This window comes from Vigna unguiculata, chromosome 1 (assembly GCF_004118075.2).
Source record: "Vigna unguiculata cultivar IT97K-499-35 chromosome 1, ASM411807v1, whole genome shotgun sequence".
Lineage (NCBI taxonomy): Eukaryota > Viridiplantae > Streptophyta > Magnoliopsida > Fabales > Fabaceae > Vigna > Vigna unguiculata.
Genome location: NC_040279.1, coordinates 5,901,618 through 5,922,809, shown reverse-complemented (window position 1 = coordinate 5,922,809; position 21,192 = coordinate 5,901,618). Strand labels below are relative to the sequence as shown.

Below are 21,192 nucleotides of genomic sequence, written 5' to 3'. Positions count from 1 at the left end.
TTAACGGGGAATCAAACCACACTTAAAATCTAAAAGAAAAATCGATGATAATCAAACCACACTTAAAATCCAATTATAAAAAACACATAGTACAATCCATTTTATTCTATGTTCATAAAATAAAAAATTAATATACAATAGACTCATTTAATAAATTATTAAACTAATATTTCACTATCAAGTGAGACAAAAGATAATTATTTTCTTCTTTAATTCTTCAAGAATAGAAGAGAACAACTAAGATATGAGAGCAAAAATAATAAATCTTTTTCTCTTGAGAAATAAAAGAAAATAGACATATAATGGAACCACAATTAAAATCTGATTATAAAAAACACATAGTACAATACTTTTTCTTCTATGTTCATAAAATAAAAAAACAATATAAAAGAGATTCACTAAATAAATTATTAAACTAATATTTCACCATTAAGTGAGACGAAAGAATTACCTCCTTCTTCTTTACTTCCTTGAGAATGGAAGAGAACAAAGGAGAAATAAGAGCAAAAATAAAATATTTTTTTCTTTTCAGATACAAAAGAAAACGAAAACAAATAAAAATGAAAGCTGAGAATAATTTGTGAGAAACTCAAACTATAATGAAAAAAAAATAATAAAAATATCTTGATAAATCTTTTTATTATTTATTATGTATGGTTTTATATTTTATTATTTATTACCATTAACTATTATTTTTCTAAAAAAAAAGAATATTTGATTTAATATTTTTAACTAACGATATTAAATATAATATTTTGAGCATTATCTTGTTTCTAAAGTTCAAACCATGTTGTTTTTCAAGTTCAAAGAACATGTTTTTATGTGCTTAAAACAAAAATAAAATTTCTTCATAAGGTGATATAAGAAAACATGCTAAGAACATAAAAGTGAAAAAAGGTTGGGATGATAAATGAGACATATCATTTCGTAGAAGGATTTCAAGGTATATAATTTTCAGGTTCATATAAATATGAAGAAGCGAAGTTTTGAAAGATATAAAGGCATCCTATGAAGTGTTAAGAATAGTTAATTCAATGGACAAATCTCTGTTCTTATTCTATAACACTTCAAAACTATTAATTTTCATGCTAGAGAAATTAGAATCAACTATGTATCTTATATTAGTTTATATAGAAGTTGTTTGGAGAAGCAAAGGAATACTTTATATATGAACAATAATTTGGAAAATATTGCTAGTTTAATATTTGGTATTTTACTAGAAAATAGATATAGTACTTGTTAGATATAAAATGAAGTTTTACTTGGAATATTTCTAAAGATTTTGATGATGACTGATTCAAAATCGAAGAATGTAAATTATTTGCTTCAGGCTTCCAAAAATAAAAGACCAAAAAAGAATTACTTTAGTATTAGTATTCTTCTATAAAATTAGTTATAAAAGTACGGGTGTAATAATTTTTATTAGTAAAAAAATAATATTTAATGAGTTAAAACCTTTTTTAATAAATTATAATTTTGTTTAGGAAAAAGAAAATAGTTAATTATCTTTATTCAATAAATTATTTCAATTGGATCCTATTTTTTTAAAATTTGTTCCAATTAGGTTTTTTTCGTTCGACGTTAATTATGTGTCACGTGTTAGTTCATAATTTTTTTTATTTTTTTTATTTTAATTTTTTTTTACTTTTTTATCTTAAAAAAATAGTTGACACGTGTCAGCTTATAGTTTTTTTTAATTTAAAAAAAATTGCCAGGTGTTAAATTATAATTTTGTCACGTGTCAATTATTTATGAAAAAAATCTTGATTTTGTCCTTGTATTTGTTATTTTATTTCAATTTAGTCATAATTTCTTTTTAAACTAGATTAATTTCATCTTTTCCAAATTGAGACTAAATTTATCTTTATATGAATATTATAATTTTTTTTATTATAATAGATATTTATAAAATTGAGACTAAATTTAACTTTCATATAAATATTTATAAAATTTATAAAGTTGTTTTATAAATATTTGCATTGAACTTTATTTAAAAAAAATTGTTTTAATAATATATAAAACAAATTTATAAATTCAAATGTAAAATTTTAAAATAGTTTTATATAAGTTACAAAATTCAAATGTTTGTAATTCTTATAAAATTGTTGGGAAAATTTTACATTTAAATTTATAAATTAGTCTAGAAATTATTAAAACAAAATTTTAAAAAAGGTCAATGCAAAATTTAAATTTAAATAAACTTAATTTAATTAAAATTATCTATTATAACAAAAAATAATAATAATATTTATATAAAAATTAAATTTTGTCTCAATTTGGAAGGGATGAAATTACTCTAGTTTAAAAAGAAATTAAGACTAAATTGAGACAAAATAACAAATACAAGATCAAATCGAGATTTTTCACATAAACAATTGACACGTGGCAAAATTATAATTTGACATTAACTTCTATTATGTGTGATGTGGAAAAGTACAGCTCAAGTGGTTGAGAGTACTGTGTTTGTGTGAGAGGACTTGGATTTGAGTCTTATGTATGCCAATAATGTGTATTTTTGTTGTTAATGTTTTAATAATATGTTGGGCCACAGTCCGTATGAGATAATGCTTGAATTGTATATGTTAGCAAGAAACATAAGTTGACTTGGTGGTTTAGCTTTGGTTTGACATGGGGAAGGTCATGGGTTCAAACCTTTGTGGACTCAAATTTAACTTTCTTTTTGCTAAAAAGTTAGTGTGGTTTGAATATGAAAGGGGTAGAGTGTTTTCTGAGAATCTTAGGAGTGCGAAAAATTGAGAGTGGATAGTGAGGTCTAAAGCGACCAAGTATGATCAATGAGGTTTTGGTACTGTTTTATTGAACTTTGGCCAAAAAGCATGAAAATAATAGTTGTTGTTGTGTGCGTGAATCAGCATCAAAACCTACAAGTCTCACTCAGGCGAGTCAGGCTCGCTTATGCGAGATATGTAGGGACGCGAATCCTCAATCTGCTCGTGGCCATCGCTCGGGCAGAGAGTTTTGGAGTTTGGGCGAGGGCTCATCTCGCTTAGGCGAGTGAGACTCGCCTAAGCGAGAAATCGTATGCAATTGTGTGTTTTGATTGAACAACTCGCGCAGGCGAGGGTGATTGTGTTTTGAGCGGGAGTACGTCTCGCCCAAGCGAGACCCTCTCTTAAGCGAGGTCGCGAGGGAAGGTCTGTGGTTTTGAGGGACTCGTCACTTAGACGAGGCACTTTTATTCTGGGCGAACGAGAGTCTCGCCCAAGCGAGCATGAGCTCGCCTAATGGTTAAACAAAGACTCTTGAATTAAGCAAGCAAGGGTGAAGAGGTACGTTTAAGGAAGATGTACCTACCGTGTTTATAAGACGAGATGAAACTTGTGAGAGGTGTTCTACATGGCTTTTAAAATATCTTCTTGGTGGGCTTGTTGGTGTTCCATGGGTTGTGGTCCGGAACATATCCTTGAGTTGTGGCTCAGGATAGGGGTTAAGTACGTGGAATTCTATGGGTTGTGGCCCAGAATGACTTCCCTCGAGTTGTGGCTTGGGATAGCTGATGAACACGAGGAACTTTGAGTTGTGGCTCGCGTTGGCGAGTGTGCCGGTGTGAGTGTGTTGGTTGTGGCTAGTACGGATGGGTCCAATGGATTGCCCTCCTCAGTGGTTGCTGATGAGTTTGGTAGTCCTAGGACGTTACGGACTATGTTCGTATTTGAGAACTCCACCTGGCGTTACGGTGTGGGATCCGTAGCATGGTTTCCGCACGTGCTCTATCGGTTGTGGTCGATAGGTGTGGCAGCAAGGCACCTTGAGATACTTACTAGAAGATGTAGAACACTGCTAACATGGTTGTGGCCATGTGAAAGAAATGGAACGAGGTTCCCTGATGTACTTAATATACATGGTGGTGGCCATGTGTAGGGAAGGTAACGAGTCTTCCACTAGGTGCTTCGGTGTACATGGTGGTGACCATGTGATGGGAATTGAGTAAGGTTCTGTGGGAAAAGTAAGGATACTCTGTATGGTTGTGTCCATGCAGTATAAAGAAAGCGTTGTGCTATTGTTGCATTATTTGTATTAGTTATACATGTATATTTGTGTTTGGTATATTTTTGTGTATTTTAACTGTTAGCTCACCCTATCTGTTTGTGTTTGGCGATGATCATATATGCGGTATACGTGAGCAGGTGATGATGCAGGTGGAGCTGGTGAGGCTTAGTTGCGAAGAGGGGATGTTTTTGGGAATTTTTATGTTCATGTTTTTATCACTCTATTTTAATGTATGATGTAAAGGCTCATGGCCTACTGGACTGAACCCATTGTCTTGTATTTATGAACTTGTTGGTAATTTAATGAAGTTTTACATTTCCCGTGTTTTGGGAAACGAGACATTATTATTACCTAAGATTCTAAATAAATGATGCTGATGTATTATTTCTATTTTATTTTATTAAATTCGTAATATCCGGACGTGATGTTACATCATTTTAGCTTTTTTTTTTTAAAAAAAAAGAATTAAAAAAACCCTATTTTGACACGTGTCAGCTATTTTTTAAGAAAAAAAAAGTAAAAAAAATTAAAAACGATTTAAAAAAAACACGAGCTGACACGTGACACACAGTTAACATCGTCAATGATGCCCTAATGAAGATGACCAAATTGAAACAAATTTTTAAAAAATAGGACCTAATTGAGATAATTTAGAAGTTGAGGACCTAATTGAGATTTTGTAACGAAAAGAGGATCTTCCATGTGATTAAACCTTTTTTTACAGTGTAAATAATTATATTGTAGATAAGAAATTCATGTTTCATTTTAGGGTTAAATATACATTTGGTCCCTATTTTTGTTGTTTTTATTCAATTTGGTCCCTATTTTTGTTTTGTGTTCAATTAGATCCTCATTTTCATCAAATTGTGGTCAATTTGGTCATTTTCACTAACGGTGTTTAAATAGTTAACGTTTTTGAACAGTACATGCCACGTGTCAGCTCCTGGTTTTTTAATTTTTTGTTTAATTTTTTTTAATTTTTTTAATTTAAAAAAATTATCCACGTGTCAAGTCACAATTGTGCCACATGTTAATGTTAGTGGCACGTGTCAGTTTGTAGTTGTATTATTTCTTTTTGTTCTATTTAGTCCCGATATTCATTATTTTTGTTCAATTTAGTCCCTATTTCGTTATTTTTGTTTAATTTAGTACCAAATTTTTTTAAAATAGAACCATTTAATTTTTAAAATTGACATTATTATTAGTTATTTTTTAAATTCAATTATAAATTATAATATTTAATTATAAATTGAATATAATTCTTAGATTCAATTGTTAAATAGAATATAACTATTAAAAGTTTAAAAATATATATTAACACATTTAAATTTAAAATATTTAATATTTTTATTGCATTTTAGATATTAAAATCTAAAATATTTTATATTTAAATGTTCATTTTACATATATTAGTTTACTTTTCTAAAATATTTTGAATATTTAAAATATTTTTATATATCAATTTTAAAGCATTTTAGAATATAAATATTAGAAAAAAATTAATAATTATATTCTTTAATATTTTAAATAATTATATTCTATTTAGCAATTAAATATAAGAATTTTATTCAATTTATAATTAAATTTAATAATTTATAATTGAATTTAAAAAATAATAAATTCAAATGTCAATTTTAGAAAAAATATTAATATAATTTGTATAAAAGATATTAAATTTATTGTCAATTTGAAAGGGACGAAATTGATTTATTTTAACAAAAATTGGGACTAAATTGAACAAAAATAACGAATATAAGGGCGAATTTGAACAAAAAAAATAATACTACCACAAACTGACACGTGGCACGATTATGACTTGACACGTGGACAATTTTTTTGAAATTAAAAAAAATCAAAAATTTTAAAAAAGTTTAAAAAAATTAAAAAGTTTAAAAAAATTTAAAAAAAAATCAAAAAAACTATGAACTGACACGTGACATGTACTGTTAAAAAATGTTAACTATTTAAACACCATTAGTAGTGAAAAGGACCAAATTGATCACAATTTGACGAAAATGATGACTTAATTGAATACAAAATGACAATAAGAACCAAATTGAATAAAAATAACAAAAATAGGAATATCAAATATATATTTAAGCCTTCATTTTACTATGCAATTAAATGGCCTAACTTTCTAAAAAAAGAGAACAAATTTTTTTTGAAACAACACATCAATTTCACATATTTAATTAAATGGCCTAACTTTCTAAAGTCCCCAATATATATATCCAAAATTTATTAAGACCATGAGAAAGTAAAATAAAAATAAAAGACATAAGTAAAATGCTTAGAATTAAATTTATTTAGCTGGTGAGTTAAAGAAATCAAACATGTTACTTGTAAAAGGTTAAACAAAAAAACTTAATCTACCACACATGTGGACAAGAATCATAATAAAGTAAATTAAATAAAAAAAAAACATTCAACCCAGTCACAAAACAATTTTGGTAGAGAAGCGCATGTGATTTTGTTTTGATATATGCAGTAGGGGCGTTTTCACTCTAAAGACAATGTTCTGCATTTTTCAACCCAGGATACTTCTCATTCTTTCCTTATTTATTTTTTAATCTATTATTGTTTTAAGAATTGTTGGGTTTGATTAATATTCGTTAATTTATATATATATATATATATATATATATATATATGTCTTAGTGTTTTATTTTTCCAATAATTATTATTATATTATTCATATTTTTATTATTAGTAGTATTATTTATTTAATTATTTCTTTAATAATTAGTCATTATAAAATCTATACAAAAATGTTAGTCAAATAAAATAAAATAAATAAACGATTAAATAATAAATGATTTGAAGAAATAAAATTATAAAAAGATATAAAAACAATCATAAAGAAAGATATTTTATATCTTTTTTCCATACTCTGATCACCCTTCTTTTTCCTTGTCTATGTTGTAAGATATTTCAATGCCTCTGCAGACTGACAGATCTTCTATATCGCGGGTGTTTTACATGAATTTTCATGTTTCCTAGTCTGATATAATCCAATTATTTTTCAAGCACCAGTGCATATCGCTTCCCACACACTCAATACACGACGCCATATTTATTCCATCTACTGTAACTCACCTGAAACATATTGAAGCCAGGCTACATCACACACTCTCCAACATCAAACAAAGATTGTCCAAGCACAACTTCCACTGGTTATCATATACTCTAACAACCAATTTGATATATTCATTGTTATTTAATGCCTCATTAAAGACACTCACCTATGCATAGTCAAAGAAATTCAAACGAAAGTTGTGAATGGTCTCATCTGAAGTCAAGTATCTTTCCTATATAGTCGAGGAATCTTGAAGACTTTAGCTCAAAGCATAAGCAATAGAAAAATTAACAACGATGCACGTCATATAAATGTGATATTAAATCAAGGGTGTTTTTGTAGAAACACGTCTTCCCCCCCCCACACCACAAATATCTTCACATGAAGGGAGATGGCATGAAAGTTGAATCATGCATATGAAGTCTTGCACCCCCCGCCCTCCATCCAAATCAATACAAACGAATAGAAAAAAACCTTCTTAAGTTCGTGCCTGGTATTCTCTCGAAATAGTAAATCTATCTAAAAGAACACAATCTGAAACTATTTGTGCAAGATTGATGTACCTTACAATCTCTTCATGTAAGCTTTGTCAAAAATAGAATGCATCACTTTCATGAAAGATTGATGCACCTTATAATAAACTGCCTCACGATGAATTTTACTGTGCACTGATTCAATATATGATTAAATAAAATCATTTCTCATCTCTTATATCACACGAAGTCATACACGTACTCATATTGACTGAAATCATTAATTCAATCCAAAATCAAGAGTTGTACTTGTGTAACATGAATGAAGCAAGTCAACAACAAAATTATATACAACACCCCAAAAAAAGCATCATGCAAGTGGTGGAATACCACCACACCAAAGTTTGGAAACATTACAAAAGGCCTAAAACTAACTTTAAAAAAAATGTAAGATTTAGCTATAATTAGCAAATGATGGAAAACTAAGCATGTGTAGGATTATTTATGATATTTTTAACTAAACGATTGGCTAAATTAAAAAGGAAAATACAATTAAAATAAGCAAGAGAAATTAACGAGAAGAGGATGATTTGCCACTTTGAATGAGATATTTAAAAATAAGGAACAAAAATTCTAATGAAGAACAAATAGAATTCTCACTTCAAGAAAATTATTTAAAAATAATCTACACTAAACCTTATATACCATGAATCTTGTACTCATGGGTAAAAAAAAAGATACTAAAGCCTATTTTGTAAGCCTCTTAAAAAAAACTACAAAAGGTCTTTATTTGCAAGAAAAATGAAACATGTAGAATGTTCAATACAAACAAACAGAACAAATACAATTACAAAGCCTAATAAATGTCCAACACCAAATTACAAAAAAAAAAAAAACAATAAACTCCATTCAAATTATGTGATTCTTAAGAAGGACTCTCACATTTCATTTTACACCTCAATCATTTATATGAAATTTCAATACTCACCTTATAGGTCGTTTAATTTAACCTTAATTTTTTGTATTTTTCTACCACAGTCGTGTTTGTTCTACTTATTTAAAATAGTTAAAAATTATTAATTAAATAATTTATAGTTATTTATATTAATAGAATGAGTAACTGAAAAATTTAACAGAATTAAATTAGAATAAAGACTTTATTATTATATAATATAGTGTTGTGATTTTAATTTTAAGATTTTAGTTAATTTAATTGAATATAGTCAGAGATGTTAAAAAAAAATCCATATTCACGGATATATGCGGGTAAAGTCTATAAGAAAATGAGTACAAGACGAATATTTATATAGCGGATAGAGTACGAGGGAACTATTATGTGATATCCTAACCGCCCCGTTGACATTTCTAATTACTTATATTAATAGAATAGAATGAATAATTAAAAAGTTTAACAGAATAAATTCATATGATAAGCAAATTTATGAGCACGACTAACCAAATTTAACAAGATTAAGAAGTCTAAAAAAATTTAGATAAAATAATCTTAAAGAAAAGGAGCATATTTTAAGTACATTTAGATATACTATAAGATGTGAAACCGACTAATCATACACCCAATATTTGTTACAGATTATATTATATCTTTGGGCGTTATAAAAAAAAAAAAACATCTGCGAAAATTACACTATATAGATAAATATAAGAGCAAAAAATTCCTTTTTCTTTCTCCACAAACACGAGAGACAAAAATATTTGTTGTTTCATAGTCAAACAGAACATATCAAACAAGTTAAGATTACAACAAACATACAAAAAGATTTTACACAAAGAGACTAAAAAAAAACGTGCAGTAAGCTGAGTTCCCACGTCATCCACTATATACAAAACCTGAATGTAACATTATGATTATGTTTCAAAGTGTACGAGATTTTAAAAACAGCCCTTCAAATAAAATTCAAGTTTATAACGTAGATCAAAACGAAATTAAGTTTTATTTAAGTACAAATAAAATTTGAGTTTGAAACATAAAAGAAAAAATGTTCTTAAAATTTATGATGATCAGTGCAAAACCATGATTTTCATCTTTCCATGGGAAAATTTTCTTAGATGAGGAGCTAACCATATCCATGAGTGAAAGTAATCATAATACGAAAGTAAAAAACGGATGAGGTCGAAATTAATTACTAAATAGAAGTGAAATTAAATGAATAATTATAATTTATAAAGTGTATGGAATGGGAGAAGGAAAGTTGCATCAATTTTTAATGCTTTGAATGATTGATTAAATCAATCACGAAACAGTCCTTTATAACTGCCATAATATAAAAACGAAAGATGATAAATGGTGATAAAGTACATAAAAGCAAAAGCAGAGATGCAGAGAGAAAAAAAATAAAAAAGGATAGCAGAAGTAAAATAGAAAAGTGTAAAATGAAAAGTAGGGTGCAGTCTGAGAGCAGAGTAATAATGATAAGGCTAAGAGGGAAACTAAATCTTTTACACCTTCTTCTTTTTCTTCTTCTGTATTTCCGGTAGATCATGTGACACTGCATACTCTACTTTCCTTCCACCTACTCCCCGTAACAGATCCACTCTAGTTTCCTTTCACTTACTTTCCGTTAGAGTCCCACACCGTATAGTTTCACTAAATGTTTAGTGTTTATAAAGAAGCGATCTGCAACCCTGCTCGTCCCTTCGGGGACATCCGATAAAATTGGAACGATACAGAGAAGATTAGCATGGCCCCTGCGCAAGGATGACACGCACAAATCGAGAAATGGTCCAAATTTTTTTTTCTTTTTCTCCCTTCAGCTTAGTTTCTTTCGAGTTCCGTATTGTTGGTAATGCATAATAATCAGAAGTTCTCTCACAATCTAGCTTTTAAAGTATTTGTTTAACGGGGTAAATGTTGAGATTTGGTGTCTTGTTATTCATAAACTGGTGGTTTTAAATGCTTTTACAGGATGATTCTAGTATTCATTCAGAGACACTGTTTCACACATGGTCCCAACAACCACGATGAGTTCCAGAGACAACACCATGTTTGGCACTTGATGCAAAATCTTTCTTGGCCAAACCTTGCAACATCTTTCCTTTGAACTTTTCATAATCAAAATAAATAAACTCATCAAAAGGGCATCCCCATTTGCCACCACAAACATTATTTTCAGATTGCAAGCAATAACAAACTAGCTAGACAGAAAGTGTTCACAATGACAACAGCTAACATAGTCCCACATCGACAGATTTATGGAAAGAAGGTATGTTTATAAAGCCAACCCTCACAGACTTGGTCACGACCTTACTTGAACAGGATCTGTTCTATAGGCTCGTACCTCTGTATCCTTAAGTTCTAAGGAGACAGGAACTGAAGTCTGGTGGATGAACCATGACCCTGTGATCAGAGCGTGATTAACGGTGTAGATGGTCTTTGTCACTCCGGACTGGACTCACCTTCAACTGTAGAGGATCGTTCTCAGTCGTTCACGACCTGGGATGGTCGCAGGGTTGTCTGACAGACTCCCTCATTCAAATTTTTACTTTTCCAGTATGCTATCTATCATTCATTAAACTTACCCTAAATTTAAGGGTTGTGCTATTAAATTTTACCCTTTTGTTTAATTTTTGGGTACCCGACTTCTTTCATTTCATAATGCCAATCTTTCTCCTCCACCTTTTTATTCTTTTTCTTTTTGGTTTTCTCAATTAATACTACGTGAAAGGACAAAATGTCAAAACTAAACTTCAGCACCTCATCAACACATGAATGAAATTGGGGTTGCCTTCCTTTAATTAAAAAGGACATACAGTTTGATTAACATATATTTCATAAGATTCGGTGAGTTAATCTTTTTGTACATTTTTTATTTCATAAGATACAGTTGTACTTTTGTCAAGAATCATCTAACATATACATTATTTCTACAAAATTTGTTCCCAATAAATAAAAAATAAGAAAATGATTCTTCTCAATGTGATTTGTAGTACATTGAAATTAACATCATTTGCAATGTTAGTATCCTCCCATATAACACAATTCATACGATCATCAGAGGTGGTAACCATAACCACAAAAAAACAAGGGTGATCTAACTTAAAAAAATCATAACTAACACATTTTAAATATATATATAGTAACAAAATACCTCAACACACCTCACCTAAACCTTTTCATTAATTCATCCAATATCACATAAACAATAACAAAAATTATTGTCTCATCTGACGATAAAAGATCCACATGTAATCTCAGCCAAAAAGGTTCAATCATCAATATAAACATAACCCTCGCACGTAGCTTACCATCCAAACCAACTCACCTCTAGAGCTAAACCAATCCTTCCTTCCTACTCCCAAGGAGTCTTCAAACAGAGTCTACTTCCCCTTCTCCTTTTCGAGTCTTACGATGAAGTACACGGGTGTAACTTTCCATCACACTCATTAAGAGCTTCCTAAAAAAAGTTCACATTCGGTATAGCCATGTCGAGTTCACCATCGTTCATTTCTCTCCCAGAGATCATATTCGGAGTCCTCAAGGTCAGTTTCTAGAGCCCCCTCACATGTTCTCCTCAGGGTTAGCTCCCAAAGCCCCCTCACCTTTTGTTGAGATACACACTTCTCATTCCTACCATCACAACACATATGCATGCATTCCATTCACAATAACACAAATTCCGTTTCATAATATTATTTATCAACCATTCACATAAATTGCAAGTGATCCTTTATAATAAAGCGTAAAATTTTATAATGCCAACACATAATAACGCAATGAATCCACAAGGCCAGCTGCTACCATCATCAAATCTTAATCCATCTTTCTTTCTTTTCTTTTTTTTCTCTACTATCAAACCACAAACAATTCACCAAAACAACAATTTCATGTTGTTATGTTTGCGAGAAAAAAAAAACTACCACACCAAATAAAAATAACCAAAATGATTACAACTTATACTATACACCATGCACTAGTCCAAAGTTTTTCAAGAATCACATATATTACCCAGAACTCTCAAATGAACGTTGGCAATCACCCACTTACAAATATAATCATATCTAAAATATGACGTGAAGATATTATTTGACTTTTGTTAATAACTTTTTAATTTCTCTAAAGCTTAATATTTAATTTTACCTATCAAATTGTCAAATTTCACTCAATTCAAAATTTCATTTAAATGTTAAAATAATACCAAACAAATATTTTAGGTGAGAATTGAATTGAATTCATAACTTCCCTTACTAATAAGTTATAACCAACTGAGTTACCACTTCTTTTAGTAATAACCAGTGGCGAAGCTCTTTAAGAGCAGGCGGCGACCCCCCGAAATTTTTCAATTTTTTAATAAAATTTTCCATTTTTTTAAAATTCTATATTTAAAATTTTTAAAATTATGTATATTATTAAATTTTTTAAATTTTGTCTATTTTTTTAAATTAGGTAATAGTATATTAAAAAACTAATAAAAATTAAGTTAGGTATTTTTTTATTTTTTAAAGTATAATATTTAATGTTAACAAATAGTAAAAATATAAAATCAAATATAATAAAGAAAAAAAATTATTAAGATAATTCTTATTTTCTTTCTTGTCTTTTGAGTTTTTCGTATATTGTACTCCTATCTTACTTTTACCTAATTTTTTTTTGTTATTGAAGAAAAAAAAAAGTTAAAAAGAAACTCATTATTTTTATCCTCATTTTTTAATCTTTTCTTCCATTTTTAAAGAAAAGAGAAAGTAACTCTCTCTTGTCTCACTTGGTAGTGAAATACCTGTTTAATATTTAGCACTATTTTTTTATCTTATGACATTTTGTATATTATTTATTTTTTATGAATATAAAAGAGTAAGTAATGTATTATGTGATTTTTTATAGAAAATTTTTAAGTGGACTCGATTATCATAATTTTGTATAGTAGTTATGTCTCTTAATGTTTGATTAGATTATGATAAATTATTTTTAATATTAAATTTGTTTTTTAAATAGGTATATTGATGAAAAACAAAAGAATAAATTCATTTTTTAAAATTTATAAAAGAAAAGTAAAGATCAAAACAAGACAATATTGTTACTCATCGCATAACAATGAAATGAAATGCTTGTGATGACTTTTGAATCGATATGTGCACATTAGTAAAAGGCAAAATGAATATTTTGTAGATAATATGGTTATTTATATTGAAAAAAAAAATAGCTGAAAAATGTAGTTATGATTGAATCATTTGATAAGTTCTAGAATATAAAAAAATGATGGACAATGTTTAGATATGGGCCATATTTACTTGCTTGAATGATGGAGGCAAATGCAAAGATGGTTGCTTTGAATGGTACAAATTATCATTTGTGGAAGGGCAAGATGAAAGATTTATTATTTGTCAAGAAATTGCATCTTCCGGTCTTTGCTACACAGAAGCCAGATTCTATGTCTGAAGAAGAATGGGACTTTGAGCACCAACAGGTATGTGGTTTTATTCGGCAATATGTTGAAGATAATGTTTATAATCATATTGCTAATGAGACACATGCCAGAGCTTTGTGGGAGAAGATTGAGTCTTTGTATGCTTCTAAGTCGGGCAATAATAAATTGTATTTGTTAAATTGCTTGATGAATTTGAGGTACATGGAGAATTCTTCTATTTCTGATCACTTAAATGAGTTTCAAGGGCTCCTAGATCAATTGTCAGGAATGGGCATAAAGTTTGATGACGAAGTTATGGGATTATGGTTGCTTAATACTCTACCAGAGTCTTGGGAGGTATTTCGAGTTTCAATTACGAACTCTGCCTCGAATGGTGTTGTTTCTTTTCAGATGGCAAAAAGCGGTGCTCTTAATGAAGAGATGAGAAGGAAGGCACATGGTTCTTCATCTCAGTCTGAGATGCTTGTTACAAAAGTTAGGGGGAGAAGTCAGAAAAAGGAACATAAAGGTGGTAGAGAGAAGAGTAGGAGCAAGTCCAAGTCAAGATACAAAAATTTAGAGTGTCATTTTTGTCATAAAACTGGGCACATTCAGAAATATTGTTTTAAGTGGAAAAAGGAGAACAAAGACAAGAAGGGCAAACAGAGAGAGAATGATCATGATGATGATGATCGTGTCACTACTGCTACAGATGGAGATCTTGTTCTTCTTCGTGACTTTGAGTCCGTTAATCTTGTATCTGATGAGAGCATGTGGATTATTGATAGTGGTGCTACACTGCATGTTACACCTAGGAAGGAGTTCTTCACATCTTACACTTCTGGTGATTTTGGAGTGTTGAAGATGGGTAATGATGGTGAGTCTAAAGTGATTGGTGTTGGTGATGTTTGCCTGCAAACCAACATGGGAGTGCAGTTGTTGCTTAAAGGAGTCAAACATGCTCCAGATGTCCATTTTAATTTAATCTCTGTGCAGTTGCTTGATGATTGTGGTTATGACAATCACTTTGGTTCTAGTAAATGGAAGCTCATTAAAGGTAACTTGGTTATGGCCAGAGGGGAGAAACAATCTAAATTGTACTGGACTAAAGCTTTGGTTGCTAAAGACAGTGTGAATGCTATGTATATGGAGGCATCTTTGTGGCACCGGAGGCTTGGTCATATAAGTGAGAAAGGGCTTAACTGCTTAGCTAAAAAGGATGTGCTTATGGGATTGAGAAATGCAGAATTGGAGAAATGTTCTCATTGCATGGCTGGTAAACAAACCAGAGTATCTTTTAAGAAGCATCCACCCTCAAGGAAGTCAGAATTGCTTGAATTGGTACATTCTGACGTTTGTGGCCCATTAAAGGTAAAGTCATTTAGTGGTGCACTTTACTTTGTTACTTTTATTGATGATTGTTCCAGGAAGCTATGGGTCTATGCTCTTCAGCGGAAAGGTCAAGTACTTGAAAAGTTCAAGGAATTTCATGCTATGGTTGAGAGGCAATCAGGCAAGAAGCTGAAATGCATCCGTAGTGATAATGGTGGTGAGTACCGTGGATCTTTTGATGTTTATTGCAGGCAGCATGGTATTAGACACGAGAAGACTCCTCCTAAAACTCCTCAGTTGAATGGTCTAGCGGAGAGGATGAACAGGACATTGGTTGAAAGGGTTACATGTATGCTTTCGGAAGCAAAGTTGCCTAAACACTTTTGGGGAGAGGCATTGCTTGCAGCTGTGCATGTTATTAATCTCAGTCCCGCAGTTGCTTTGAATACTGAGGTGCCAGACAAAATTTGGTTTGGTACGAATGTTAGATATGATCATTTGCGTGTCTTTGGTTGCAGGGCATTTGTTCATGTTCCTAAGGATGAAAGATCAAAGCTAGATAAAAAGACAAGGCAATGTATCTTTATTGGCTATGGTGAGGATGAATTTGGCTACAGGTTTTATGATCCTGTTGAGAAGAAGCTTGTTAGAAGTCGTGATGTACAATTCATGGAAGACCAGACCATTGAAGACATTGATAAGGTGGAGAAGACCACACCCGAAAAAGATAGTAATCTCACTAATGGTAATCCGATGAGGTTGCCCGCTCACAATTTGGAGAATGTTGAAACAGAAGCTCAAGACAATGAGCAACATGGTGATGTTGATGATCAACAGTTTGGAAGTGGAGTAGAGGTTCCAATTGATGATGCTCAAGAGGAACATGATGATGATGACGATCTTGGTGATATACCTGAATCACCTCAAGTCCAACTCAAGAGGTCTAACAGACAGAAAAAGGGTGTTGATTTCAATGAGATTTTCTCACCTGTGGTGAAAATGTCATCCATCAGAACTGTGCTAAGTTTAGCTGCTACTCTTGATTTGGAGGTTGAGCAGATGGATGTGAAGACAACTTTTCTTCATGGTAATTTGGAGGAAGAGATATACATGAAGCAACCTGATGGTTTTCTTGTTAAAGGCAAGGAAGATTACGTGTGTAGACTAAGGAAGAGTCTATACGGTAATGATGGCGGTTATCTCCACATAGTTGTGAGGGGGAGATTTGTTGGGTATTGGGCTCCCTTCCTATGTGGAGAAAAGACCCAAAATTTGAGAAGCCCATGTCTCACTTAAACCTAGTGGAGAGGAGGCTATAAAATAAAGAGAGAGGCAGAACAATAGAGTCAGAATACACTGAAAGCCCTAACACATAGAGGGAGAGGTAGAGGGAAAATTCTGTTCACGTTTTTCACAGAGCTGTCACAGTAAATTCGGCGCTGCGGATTCGTTCACCGTTGGATCGGGCTGAAATTTTTACAGCAGGTTCGGAACTCATTGCTCTTCATTCTGACCGGTCGGATCTTTGATATGAGGTCTGAGTTGGGAGATATTAATTTTGCACTGCAGCAGTGATTTGTAGAGGTTTTCCCCTCTTGTTCTTCTCTATTTGAAAGCTTTGTTGCTTTGTTATTTGGTTGGGTGTTGGCACTAATTTGTGCTATTGATTGAGACTCTTTTGTACTCTTGTTGATCATAGTGGAGCTATTTCTTTGGTCTGGACGACTCGTGGTTTTTACCCTTGATTTGAGGGGTTTTCCACGTTAAAAATCTTTGTGCCTTTATTTGTGCTTTTGGTGATTTATTATTGCTGCTCTTTGATTATTGCTCCTCATAGATTCTTGCAAGTTAGGGGAAATTATATCCGTTGCATTCTCTGGTATATTGTTTGTTGTTGTTTTCCCCATCAGTGAAGGCATTAGTGTGCAGGAGTTTGTAGCAAGATCCTCGTTATGTCGCAGAGGAAATTGTCCTCCACAAAAAAGTGCACATTAATTTGTTTGTAATTGATTACTTTGTTTGCTTTATTCTGGTTTATGGGGAAATGTAATTGTGTACTATGTTACTGACTTTAATTGTACCGTAATATTATTGTCATTTACTTTAATTTTTCCTATCTAATTCTTATTTAATTCGTTTATGTGTGTTTAACTTAGATGGATTTGACAATAAGAGACTTATTGGAGGAAGCAAATGATCTTAACCGACAAATGTCTATCCTTGTTGACGGTCAATTTGTAGCTATTGAATGAAGAAATACCATTCCTATTGACACAAACAACCTAATTCGTAGACATACACACACACACACACACACTTCATTTCAATATATGACCGTATAAATTTATTAGTTGTTATCAACAATGAACATCGGGGATGGAAACTTATTTAGAAAGTGCTCTAACTTCCTTTGTTCACACCCATCACATACAAGATGAATGATGGGCACATTGACACAATATCGTTAAAATTAGTTACTTGCTTATATGAATGAAAGGACTTCACTTTGATGTTTCATAAATAATGTTTCGTCTTTTTTATGAATGAATCCGTAATGTGTTTGGATTTTTTATTTGACTTCATTAATTATGTGATAGAAAAAAAAACTTTCTTTCTTCACAATAGTCATTAATATCTAAATATTTAATTTTTTTCTTTATGAAAATTAGAGGTATTATTTAAATTATTATTGTTTTCTCAAAATTATTGAATAACAATTTTATAAAAAAGTAATTTTAACTCATCCAAAAATCATTTCATATTATTTTCCTTACTTTTAACATCAAGGACAACATGGTAATCTTAATTTTTTATCTATCACATTAATCAAATTACTCATAAGAAATAAGTTAAGATATATAATAGTTCAGTTCAGTTCATATTGCAGTTCAGTATAGTTTAGTACAATGTAGCTTGATAGAACAAAAAATTGTCCAGTTCAATTCTTCCAAACTATTTTTCAGTTCATTTCAATTACAGTGCAGTTCAATTAATTTTGCCTACCTCTACTCGCAATTCACAATTCAATTAGACAATAAAGCTCACAAAAACACAAACAAACTTTTTTGTATTTTGATCAGATAGTTGGTAGTTGGTGCGCAATAGAAATTTAACATAGAATATATACAATTGTCAAGACTAGATTTCATTTCTTTCAATTTTTTTCATACATTCACAAATATAAGACCTAGGAAAAATATTTTATTTGGATAAAATAAATACATGACGTGTTAGGTGCATACTTAAGTTATTATGATTATGTTATTACCAGTGGCGGATCTTGACCAAAATTTCTGGGGGAGCCAAAATAATATATTTAAAATTTATATATTTAATATTAATTCAATAAAAATGAATATATAATTTAGTATAGTTATAACTATAAACAAAATTGCACATATCTAAACATTGTCCATCATTTTTTTATATTCTAGAACTTATCAAATGATTCAATCATAACTACATTTTTCAGCTATTTTTTTTTTCAATATAAATAACCATATTATCTACAAAATATTCATTTTGCCTTTTACTAATGTGCACATATCGATTCAAAAGTCATCACAAGCATTTCATTTCATTGTTATGCGATGAGTAACAATATTGTCTTGTTTTGATCTTTACTTTTCTTTTATAAATTTTAAAAAATGAATTTATTCTTTTGTTTTTCATCAATATACCTATTTAAAAAACAAATTTAATATTAAAAATAATTTATCATAATCTAATCAAACATTAAGAGACATAACTACTATACAAAATTATGATAATCGAGTCCACTTAAAAATTTTCTATAAAAAATCACATAATACATTACTTACTCTTTTATATTCATAAAAAATAAATAATATACAAAATGTCATAAGATAAAAAAATAGTGCTAAATATTAAACAGGTATTTCACTACCAAGTGAGACAAGAGAGAGTTACTTTCTCTTTTCTTTAAAAATGGAAGAAAAGATTAAAAAATGAGGATAAAAATAATGAGTTTCTTTTTAACTTTTTTTTTCTTCAATAACAAAAAAAAATTAGGTAAAAGTAAGATAGGAGTACAATATACGAAAAACTCAAAAGACAAGAAAGAAAATAAGAATTATCTTAATAATTTTTTTTCTTTATTATATTTGATTTTATATTTTTACTATTTGTTAACATTAAATATTATACTTTAAAAAATAAAAAAATACCTAACTTAATTTTTATTAGTTTTTTAATATACTATTACCTAATTTAAAAAAATAGACAAAATTTAAAAAATTTAATAATATACATAATTTTAAAAATTTTAAATATAGAATTTTAAAAAAATGGAAAATTTTATTAAAAAATTGAAAAATTTCGGGGGGTCGCCGCCTGCTCTTAAAGAGCTTCGCCACTGGTTATTACTAAAAGAAGTGGTAACTCAGTTGGTTATAACTTATTAGTAAGGGAAGTTATGAATTCAATTCAATTCTCACCTAAAATATTTGTTTGGTATTATTTTAACATTTAAATGAAATTTTGAATTGAGTGAAATTTGACAATTTGATAGGTAAAATTAAATATTAAGCTTTAGAGAAATTAAAAAGTTATTAACAAAAGTCAAATAATATCTTCACGTCATATTTTAGATATGATTATATTTGTAAGTGGGTGATTGCCAACGTTCATTTGAGAGTTCTGGGTAATATATGTGATTCTTGAAAAACTTTGGACTAGTGCATGGTGTATAGTATAAGTTGTAATCATTTTGGTTATTTTTATTTGGTGTGGTAGTTTTTTTTTTCTCGCAAACATAACAACATGAAATTGTTGTTTTGGTGAATTGTTTGTGGTTTGATAGTAGAGAAAAAAAAGAAAAGAAAGAAAGATGGATTAAGATTTGATGATGGTAGCAGCTGGCCTTGTGGATTCATTGCGTTATTATGTGTTGGCATTATAAAATTTTACGCTTTATTATAAAGGATCACTTGCAATTTATGTGAATGGTTGATAAATAATATTATGAAACGGAATTTGTGTTATTGTGAATGGAATGCATGCATATGTGTTGTGATGGTAGGAATGAGAAGTGTGTATCTCAACAAAAGGTGAGGGGGCTTTGGGAGCTAACCCTGAGGAGAACATGTGAGGGGGCTCTAGAAACTGACCTTGAGGACTCCGAATATGATCTCTGGGAGAGAAATGAACGATGGTGAACTCGACATGGCTATACCGAATGTGAACTTTTTTTAGGAAGCTCTTAATGAGTGTGATGGAAAGTTACACCCGTGTACTTCATCGTAAGACTCGAAAAGGAGAAGGGGAAGTAGACTCTGTTTGAAGACTCCTTGGGAGTAGGAAGGAAGGATTGGTTTAGCTCTAGAGGTGAGTTGGTTTGGATGGTAAGCTACGTGCGAGGGTTATGTTTATATTGATGATTGAACCTTTTTGGCTGAGATTACATGTGGATCTTTTATCGTCAGATGAGACAATAATTTTTGTTATTGTTTATGTGATATTGGATGAATTAATGAAAAGGTTTAGGTGAGGTGTGTTGAGGTATTTTGTTACTATATATATATTTAAAATGTGTTAGTTATGATTTTTTTAAGTTAGATCACCCTTGTTTTTTTGTGGTTATGGTTACCACCTCTGATGATCGTATGAATTGTGTTATATGGGAGGATACTAACATTGCAAATGATGTTAATTTCAATGTACTACAAATCACATTGAGAAGAATCATTTTCTTATTTTTTATTTATTGGGAACAAATTTTGTAGAAATAATGTATATGTTAGATGATTCTTGACAAAAGTACAACTGTATCTTATGAAATAAAAAATGTACAAAAAGATTAACTCACCGAATCTTATGAAATATATGTTAATCAAACTGTATGTCCTTTTTAATTAAAGGAAGGCAACCCCAATTTCATTCATGTGTTGATGAGGTGCTGAAGTTTAGTTTTGACATTTTG

At 30.3% G+C, this 21,192-nt stretch overlaps 1 long non-coding RNA gene and 2 other non-coding genes across 3 annotated transcripts; all 3 read left to right on the top strand.

Annotated features, from left to right (window-relative positions):
* The first annotated feature begins 9,971 nt into the window (after positions 1–9,971).
* Positions 9,972–11,057, top strand: LOC114162665. The gene is made up of 2 exons (XR_003599275.1): positions 9,972–10,300; positions 10,484–11,057. It is a non-coding gene; the product is annotated as an uncharacterized LOC114162665 (long non-coding RNA).
* Positions 10,210–10,312, top strand: LOC114165483. The gene has a single exon (XR_003599717.1). It is a non-coding gene; the product is annotated as a U6 spliceosomal RNA (small nuclear RNA).
* Positions 10,817–11,042, top strand: LOC114165430. Its single transcript, XR_003599707.1, has one exon. It is a non-coding gene; the product is annotated as a small nucleolar RNA U3 (small nucleolar RNA).
* Positions 11,058–21,192: the final 10,135 nt, after the last annotated feature.